This window comes from Cervus elaphus, chromosome 20 (genome assembly GCF_910594005.1).
Source record: "Cervus elaphus chromosome 20, mCerEla1.1, whole genome shotgun sequence".
Classification (NCBI taxonomy): domain Eukaryota; kingdom Metazoa; phylum Chordata; class Mammalia; order Artiodactyla; family Cervidae; genus Cervus; species Cervus elaphus.
The window spans coordinates 87928922-87937373 of NC_057834.1; the positions used below are offsets into that span (position 1 = coordinate 87928922).

At 38.3% G+C, this 8452-nt stretch overlaps 1 non-coding gene across 1 annotated transcript; it reads right to left on the minus strand.

Moving 5' to 3' along the window:
- Positions 1–7916: 7916 nt before the first annotated feature.
- On the minus strand, positions 7917–8080 carry LOC122678604. The gene has a single exon (XR_006336254.1). It is a non-coding gene; the product is annotated as a U1 spliceosomal RNA (small nuclear RNA).
- Between the last annotated feature and the right edge of the window lie 372 nt (positions 8081–8452).

Genomic DNA, 8452 nt, shown 5'->3' on the forward strand with positions numbered 1-8452 from the left:
ATTAAAAATGAACAATGCAATGAATGAGATCAAAAACACTTTGGAGGGAACCAAGAGTAGAATAACGGAGGCAGAAGATAGGATAAGTGAGGTAGAAGATAAAATGGTGGAAATAAATGAAGCAGAGAGGAAAAAAGAAAAAAGGATCAAAAGAAATGAGGACAACCTCAGGGACCTCTGGGACACTGTGAAACGCCCCAACATTCGAATCATAGGAGTTCCAGAAGAAGAAGACAAAAAGAAAGGCCATGAGAAAATACTCGAGGAGATAATAGCTGAAAACTTCCCTAAAATGGGGAAGGAAATAGCCACTCAAGTCCAAGAAACCCAGAGAGTCCCAAACAGGATAAACCCAAGGCGAAACACCCCAAGACACATAATAATCAAACTAACAAAGATCAAACACAAAGAACAAATATTAAAAGCAGCAAGGGAAAAACAACAAATAACACACAAAGGGATTCCCATAAGGATAACAGCTGACCTATCAATAGAAACCCTCCAGGCCAGAAGGGAATGGCAGGACGTCCTGAAAGTAATGAAAGAGAATAACCTACAACCTAGATTACTGTATCCAGCAAGGATCTCATTCAGATATGAAGGAGAACTCAAAAGCTTTACAGATAAGCAAAAGCTGAGAGAATTCAGCAACACCAAACCAGCTCTTCAACAAATGCTAAAGGATCTTCTCTAGACAGGAAATGCAGAAAGGTTGTATAAACGTGAACCCAAAACAACAAAGTAAATGGCAACGGGACCACACCTATCAATAATTACCTTAAATGTAAATGGGTTGAATGCCCCAACCAAAAGACAAAGATTGGCTGAATGGATACAAAAACAAGACCCCCATATATGCTGTCTACAAGAGACCCACCTCAAAACAAGAGACACATACAGACTAAAAGTGAAGGGCTGGAAAAAAATATTTCATGCAAATGGAGACCAAAAGAAAGCAGGAGTCGCAATACTCATATCAGATAAAATAGACTTTCAAATAAAAGCTGTGAAAAGAGACAAAGAAGGACACTACATAATGATCAAAGGATCAATCCAAGAAGAAGATATAACAATTATAAATATATATGCACCCAACATAGGAGCACCGCAATATGTACGGCAAACACTAACGAGTATGAAAGAGGAAATTAATAGTAACACAATAATAGCGGGAGACTTTAATACCCCACTCACAACTATGGATAGATCAACTAAACAGAAAATTAACAAGGAAACACAAACTTTAAATGACACAATGGACCAGCTAGACCTAATTGATATCTATAGGACATTTCACCCCAAAACAAGCAACTTCACCTTTTTCTCAAGTGCACACGGAACCTTCTCCAGAATAGATCACATCCTGGGCCATAAATCTAGTCTTGGAAAATTCAAAAAAATTGAAATCATTCCAGTCATCTTTTCTGACCACAGTGCAGTAAGATTAGATCTCAATTACAGGAAAAAAATTGTTAAAAATTCAAACACCTGGAGGCTAAAGAACACGCTTCTGAATAACCAACAAATCATAGAAGAAATCAAAAAAGAAATCAAAATATGTATAGAAATGAATGAAAATGAAAACACAACAACCCAAAACCTATGGGACACTGTAAAAGCAGTGCTAAGGGGAAGGTTCATAGCATTACAGGCTTACATCAAGAAACAAGAAAAAAGCCAAATAAATAACCTAACTCTACACCTAAAGCAATTAGAGAAGGAAGAAATGAAGAACCCCAGAGTTAGCAGAAGGAAAGAAATCTTAAAAATTAAGGCAGAAATAAATGCAATAGAAACTAAAGAGACCATAGCAAAAATCAACAAAGCTAAAAGCTGGTTTTTTGAAAAAATAAACAAAATTGACAAACCATTAGCAAGACTCATTAAGAAACAAAGAGAGAAGAACCAAATTAACAAAATTAGAAATGAAAATGGAGAGATCACAACAGACAACACTGAAATACAAAGGATCATAAGAGACTACTACCAGCAGCTCTATGCCAATAAAATGGACAACTTGGATGAAATGGACAAATTCTTAGAAAAGTATAACTTTCCAAAACTGAACCAGGAAGAAATAGAAGATCTTAACAGACCCATCACAGGCAAGGAAATCGAAACTGTAATCAAAAATCTTCCAGCAAACAAAAGCCCAGGACCAGATGGCTTCACAGCTGAATTCTACCAAAAATTTAGAGAAGAGCTAACACCTACCTTACTCAAACTCTTCCAGAAAATTGCAGAAGAAGGTAAACTTCCAAACTCATTCTATGAGGCCACCATCACCCTAATTCCAAAACCTGACAAAGATGCCACAAAAAAAGAAAACTACAGGCCAATATCACTGATGAACATAGATGCAAAAATCCTTAACAAAATTCTAGCAAACAGAATCCAACAACATATTAAAAAAATCATACACCACGATCAAGTGGGCTTTATCCCAGGAATGCAAGGATTCTTCAATATCCGCAAATCAATCAATGTAATACACCACATTAACAAATTGAAAGATAAAAATCATATGATTATCTCAATAGATGCAGAGAAAGCCTTTGACAAAATTCAACGCTCATTTATGATTAAAACTCTCCAAAAAGCAGGAATAGAAGGAACATACCTCAACATAATAAAAGCTATATATGACAAACCCACAGCAAGCATCACCCTCAATGGTGAAAAATTGAAAGCATTTCCCCTGAAATCAGGAACAAGACAAGGGTGCCCACTCTCACCACTACTGTTCAACATAGTGTTGGAAGTTTTGGCCACAGCAATCAGAGCAGAAAAAGAAGTAAAAGGAATCCAGATAGGAAAAGAAGAAGTGAAACTCTCACTGTTTGCAGATGACATGATCCTCTATATAGAAAACCCTAAAGACTCTACGAGAAAATTACTAGAACTAATCAATGAATATAGTAAAGTTGCAGGATATAAAATTAACACACAGAAATCCCTTGCATTCCTATATACTAACAATGAAAAAACAGAAAGAGAAATTAAGGAAACAATACCATTCACCATTGCAACAAAAAGAATAAAATACTTAGGAGTATATCTACCGAAAGAAACAAAAGACCTATACATAGAAAACTATAAAACACTGATGAAAGAAATCAAAGAGGACACAAACAGATGGAGAAACATACCGTGTTCATGGATTGGAAGAATCAATATTGTCAAAATGGCTATTCTACCCAAAGCAATCTATAGATTCAATGCAATCCCTATCAAGCTACCAACGGTATTTTTCACAGAACTAGACCAAAGAATTTCACAATTTGTATGGAAATACAAAAAACCTCGAATAGCCAAAGTAATCTTGAAAAAGAAGAATGGAACTGGAGGAATCAACCTGCCTGACTTCAGACTCTACTACAAAGCCACAGTCATCAAGACAGTATGGTACTGGCACAAAGACAGAAATATAGACCAATGGAACAGAATAGAAAGCCCAGAGATAAATCCACGAACCTATGGACACCTTATCTTTGACAAAGGAGGCAAGGATATACAATGGAAAAAAGACAACCTCTTTAACAAGTGGTGCTGGGAAAACTGGTCAACCACTTGCAAAAGAATGAAACTAGAACACTTTCTAACACCATACACAAAAATAAACTCAAAATGGATTAAAGATCTAAATGTAAGAACAGAAACTATAAAACTCCTAGAGGAGAACATAGGCAAAACACTCTCCGACATAAATCACAGCAAGATCCTCTATGACCCACCTCCCAGAATATTGGAAATAAAAGCAAAACTAAACAAATGGGATCTAATGAAACTTAAAAGCTTTTGCACTACAAAAGAAACTATAAGTAAGGTGAAAAGACAGCCGTCAGATTGGGAGAAAATAATAGCAAATGAAGAAACAGACAAAGGATTAATCTCAAAAATATACAAGCAACTCCTGAAGCTCAATTCCAGAAAAATAAATGACCCAATCAAAAAGTGGGCCAAAGAACTAAACAGACATTTCTCCAAAGAAGACATACAGATGGCTAACAAACACATGAAAGGCTGCTCAACATCACTCATTATTAGAGAAATGCAAATCAAAACCACAATGAGGTACCATTACACACCAGTCAGGATGGCTGCTATCCAAAAGTCTACAAGCAATAAATGCTGGAGAGGCTGTGGAGAAAAGGGAACCCTCTTACACTGTTGGTGGGAATGCAAACTAGTACAGCCACTATGGAAAACAGTGTGGAGATTCCTTAAAAAACTGGAAATAGAACTGCCATATGACCCAGCAATACCACTTCTGGGCATACACACTGAGGAAACCAGATCTGAAAGAGACACGTGCACCCCAATGTTCATCGCAGCACTGTTTATAATAGCCAGGACATGGAAGCAACCTAGATGCCCATCAGCAGATGAATGGATAAGGAAGCTGTGGTACATATACACCATGGAATTTTACTCAGCCGTCAAAAGGAATTCATTTGAACCAGTCCTAATGAGATGGATGAAACTGGAGCCCCTTATACAGAGTGAAGTAAGCCAGAAAGATAAAGAACATTACAGCATACTAACACATATATATGGAATTTAGAAAGATGGTAACGATAACCCTATATGCAAAACAGAAAAAGAGACACAGAAATACAGAACAGACTTTTGAACTCTGTGGGAGAAGGTGAGGGTGGGATGTTTCAAAAGAACAGCATGTATACTATCTATGGTGAAACAGATCACCAGCCCAGGTGGGATGCATGAGACAAGTGCTCGGGCCTGGTGCACTGGGAAGACCCAGAGGAATCGGGTGGAGAGGGAGGTGGGAGGGGGGATCGGGATGGGGAATAAGTGTAAATCTATGGCTGATTCATATCAATGTATGACAAAACCCACTGAAATGTTGTGAAGTAATTAGCCTCCAACTAATAAAAAAATTAAAAAAAAAAAAAAAAAAAAGAATAAAATATCAAATTGCAAAAATAATTGAATCACAAAATATCACCCTGCTACTTCCCTCTCCTTCCCTTTTTGAAGTGAATAAACATAGTTGTGGAAAGATCTTAAAAATATAAAGCACAACTAGAAGGTAGAATAAAAAAGAATAAGATTGTCAAGGCAGAGAGGAGTAACGGTGGACAAAAACAATTATTACTTGCAAAATTTTCATAATTTTGCAAGTAATAATAAAAAAATTTCACAATTTTTATATGAGAAGTTGTACAACAGAAATCCATAGGCTCCCTGTTATGAGACATCATTAACAGTAAAAATTTATTAACTTCACAAATAATTTTGAAGGCATTTCATGACACTTTGAGGATGTGTGTATGTGTGCGTGCATGCATGTGTGTGTGTTAGTCAGTCAGTCGTGCCTGACTCTTTGCGACCCCATGGACTGTAGGCTGCCAGGCTCCTCTGTCCATGGGATTCTCCAGACAAGAACAGTGGAGTCAGGTACCAGGCCCTCCTCCAGGGGATATTCCTGATCCAGGGATAGAACCCATGTCTCCTGCATCTCCTGTACGACAGGCAGATTCTTTACTGCTGAGCCACCGGGGAAGTCCTCTGAGGACATAGCAGTGAACAAAACACCAAAATCCCTTCCCTTGGAAACCTTTCATTCTAATGGGAAGAGACCTGGGTCCTGGCACTAGCTGTTCCCACTGGCATGGCTGTTCTTACTGTGATTCCGTCAAGTTCCTCTCATACTTCAGGCCCCCAGTTTGGAGGTAACCAGACTAACCCACAAAGGATATGATGGTGGCTTGGACCAGGTTGTGAAAATGTGAGAAGAGGGTGAACATATTTTGAGGGTAAAGTCAATAAGATTCACTGATGGATTGGACATGGAGTGTAAAGAAGAGTCAAGATGCCTCCCAGATCTTGGCCAAAGCAACAAAAAGGATGAGGTTCCTAATAGCTGAGAAGAGTAAGAACAGGTGTAGAGATGGTTTGATGAGGTAGATAGGAATTCAGCTGCAGATGTGGTAAGTTTTAGGTGCCTGTTAGAACTACAAGTAGATATGTTGAGCAGGCAATTGTGCACATAAGCTTGGAGATCAAGCGGAAGATGTAAATTTGGGAATTATCAATATTTACCTATAGATGATTTTTTAAAATAGGAGACTGAATGAGATCACTAAAGGAGCAACTGTAGATAGAAGAAAGAAGAGGAGGACTCTTAGTTGAGTTCAGGCTGATGACAAAGGAACAGCAAAAAAAGACTAAGAAGTAGCAGGTAGGTGGAAGGCAAATCAGATAGGTGTGATATTCTGTGGGGCAAAAGTAAAGAAAACAAGTAAAGGTAAAGGACAGAAAAGTAATCAACTATGACAAATGCTACCAGGAGGCCAAATAAATTCCTAAGAAGTGATGCTTAAGAAAGTGGAAATACATGGTGACTTTGACAACAAAACCAACTAAATGCTATATTAAATACTACACATGCATGCAAGATAAGTCGCTTCAGTCGTGTCCAACTCTGCAATCCTATGGACTGTAGCCCACCTGACTTCTCTGTCCATGGGATTTCCCAGGCAAGAGTAGTGGAATGGGTTGCCATTTCCTTCTCCAAGAGATCTTCCAACTGAGGGATCAAACCCACATCTCTTGCAGGTGCAGATTCCTTACCAAGAAATCCCTGGGAAGCCCAATATATAGTATATGTGAAAATGAAAGAAAGTAAAAGTCGCTCAGTCATGTTCAACTCTTTGCGACCCCTTGGACTATACAGTCCATGGAATTCTCCAGGCAAGAATACTGGAGTGGGTAGCCTTTCCCTTTTCCAGGGGATCTTCCCAACCCAGGGATCAAACCCAGGTCTCCTGCATTGCAGGCAGATTCTTTACCAGCTGAGCCATGAGGGAAGCCCAAGAATACTAGAGTGGGTAACCTATCCCTTCTCCAGTGGATCTTTCTGACCCAGGAATTGAACCGGGATCTCCTGCATTGTAGGCAGATTCTTTACCAACTAAGCTATCAGAGAAGCTCAATATAGTATACAGTATACAGTTTAGAGTACATAGCTTAAGGCTCAGTGGTAAAAAATCTGCCTGCCAATACAAGATATGCAGGTCCAGTCCCTGGGTTGGGAGGATCCCCTGGAGAAGGAAATGGCAACCCACTCCAGTATTCTTACCTGGGAAATCCCATGGACAGAGGAGCCTGGTGGGCCACAGTCCATGGTATTGCAAAAGAGTCAAACATGACTTAGAAATTAAACAACAAATATACTATATATTTAATAAACATATATCAAATACCAAATTCTATAATTTGGATTTGTACTGTATTATAAGAATGTTTGGAAAGTGAGTTATAAAGTCAGGTCTCCAAAAAAGGTCATCAGATCTCACCTTTATGTTTATATAATTTATAAATCTTAGTATGTAGAGATAAATCTCAGTAATACTGTGATCTGCAGGGAATCCCTATATGACTCTTGGGTTACTTTTTGCTCAAAGGTGTCTAGCAAAGGGAGAGAGTGGGGCCCAAAGTGTGTGAATCTGCAAAGCTGGGAACACACTGTGTACTGTTCTATGTTACTTTTCTCTTGTACCACATTGCAAGCATTTCTCCTGTGGTCACACTTGGACATTGTTGGCATGTAGACAATGTTTAAAACTTAGGTAAGAGTGAAATAATCTTGGGAGAAATAAAAATAAATAAAAGAGGAAGGCTACTAGGATGTTCAGCATAAGAGAAACAAAGAAAAAGCAATAAATACAACATGGAGATCATTAATGAATTTAACAAAAGAAGTTTCAGTGGGGTGATGGGGTTTATAGAAGCCAGATTAGAGTTGGTGTAAGAGTGAATGTAGTGAGAAGGAAGAACAACATGTGTAAAGATGTCTTTCAAAGAGTGTTGTTTTACATGCATTAACTCATTTTATTCGCTCAACAGCCTTATGGAATAGGTACTCTTTTTTTTTTTTTTTTCTTCTTTTTCAGGGGAAAGCGCGAACGCAGTCCCCCACTACCACAAATTATGCAGTCGAGTTTCCCACATTTGGGGAAATCGCAGGGGTCAGCACATCCGGAGTGCAATGGATAAGCCTCGCCCTGGGAAAACCACCTTCGTGATCATGGTATCTCCCCTGCCAGGTAAGTATGGAATAGGTACTCTTGTTATTCTCATTTTACACATGAAGTAATTTGTCCAAGGTCACACAGCTACTAAGTGCTCGAGTTGGGATTTGAACCCAGGTCACTGTAATTCTTAAGCCTGTGCTCTTAACTGCTATTCAATATGGCAAGGTACATACATAGCACAAGATAAAGTACAGATTTTGATATTCACTGATTCATTCATTTAATGTATAAGAGTTAAATCACACAAAAAATTCTTAGATGTTTACCTAACCCAGAAGCAATTTTTGAATAGGTGAAAAACTAGATTTTGTGTTCAAAATCTGGTATTTATAATAGAGGAATGAAATGCTAATAAACTCCTCAAATATTCGCTCATCACTTCTTATGTACTT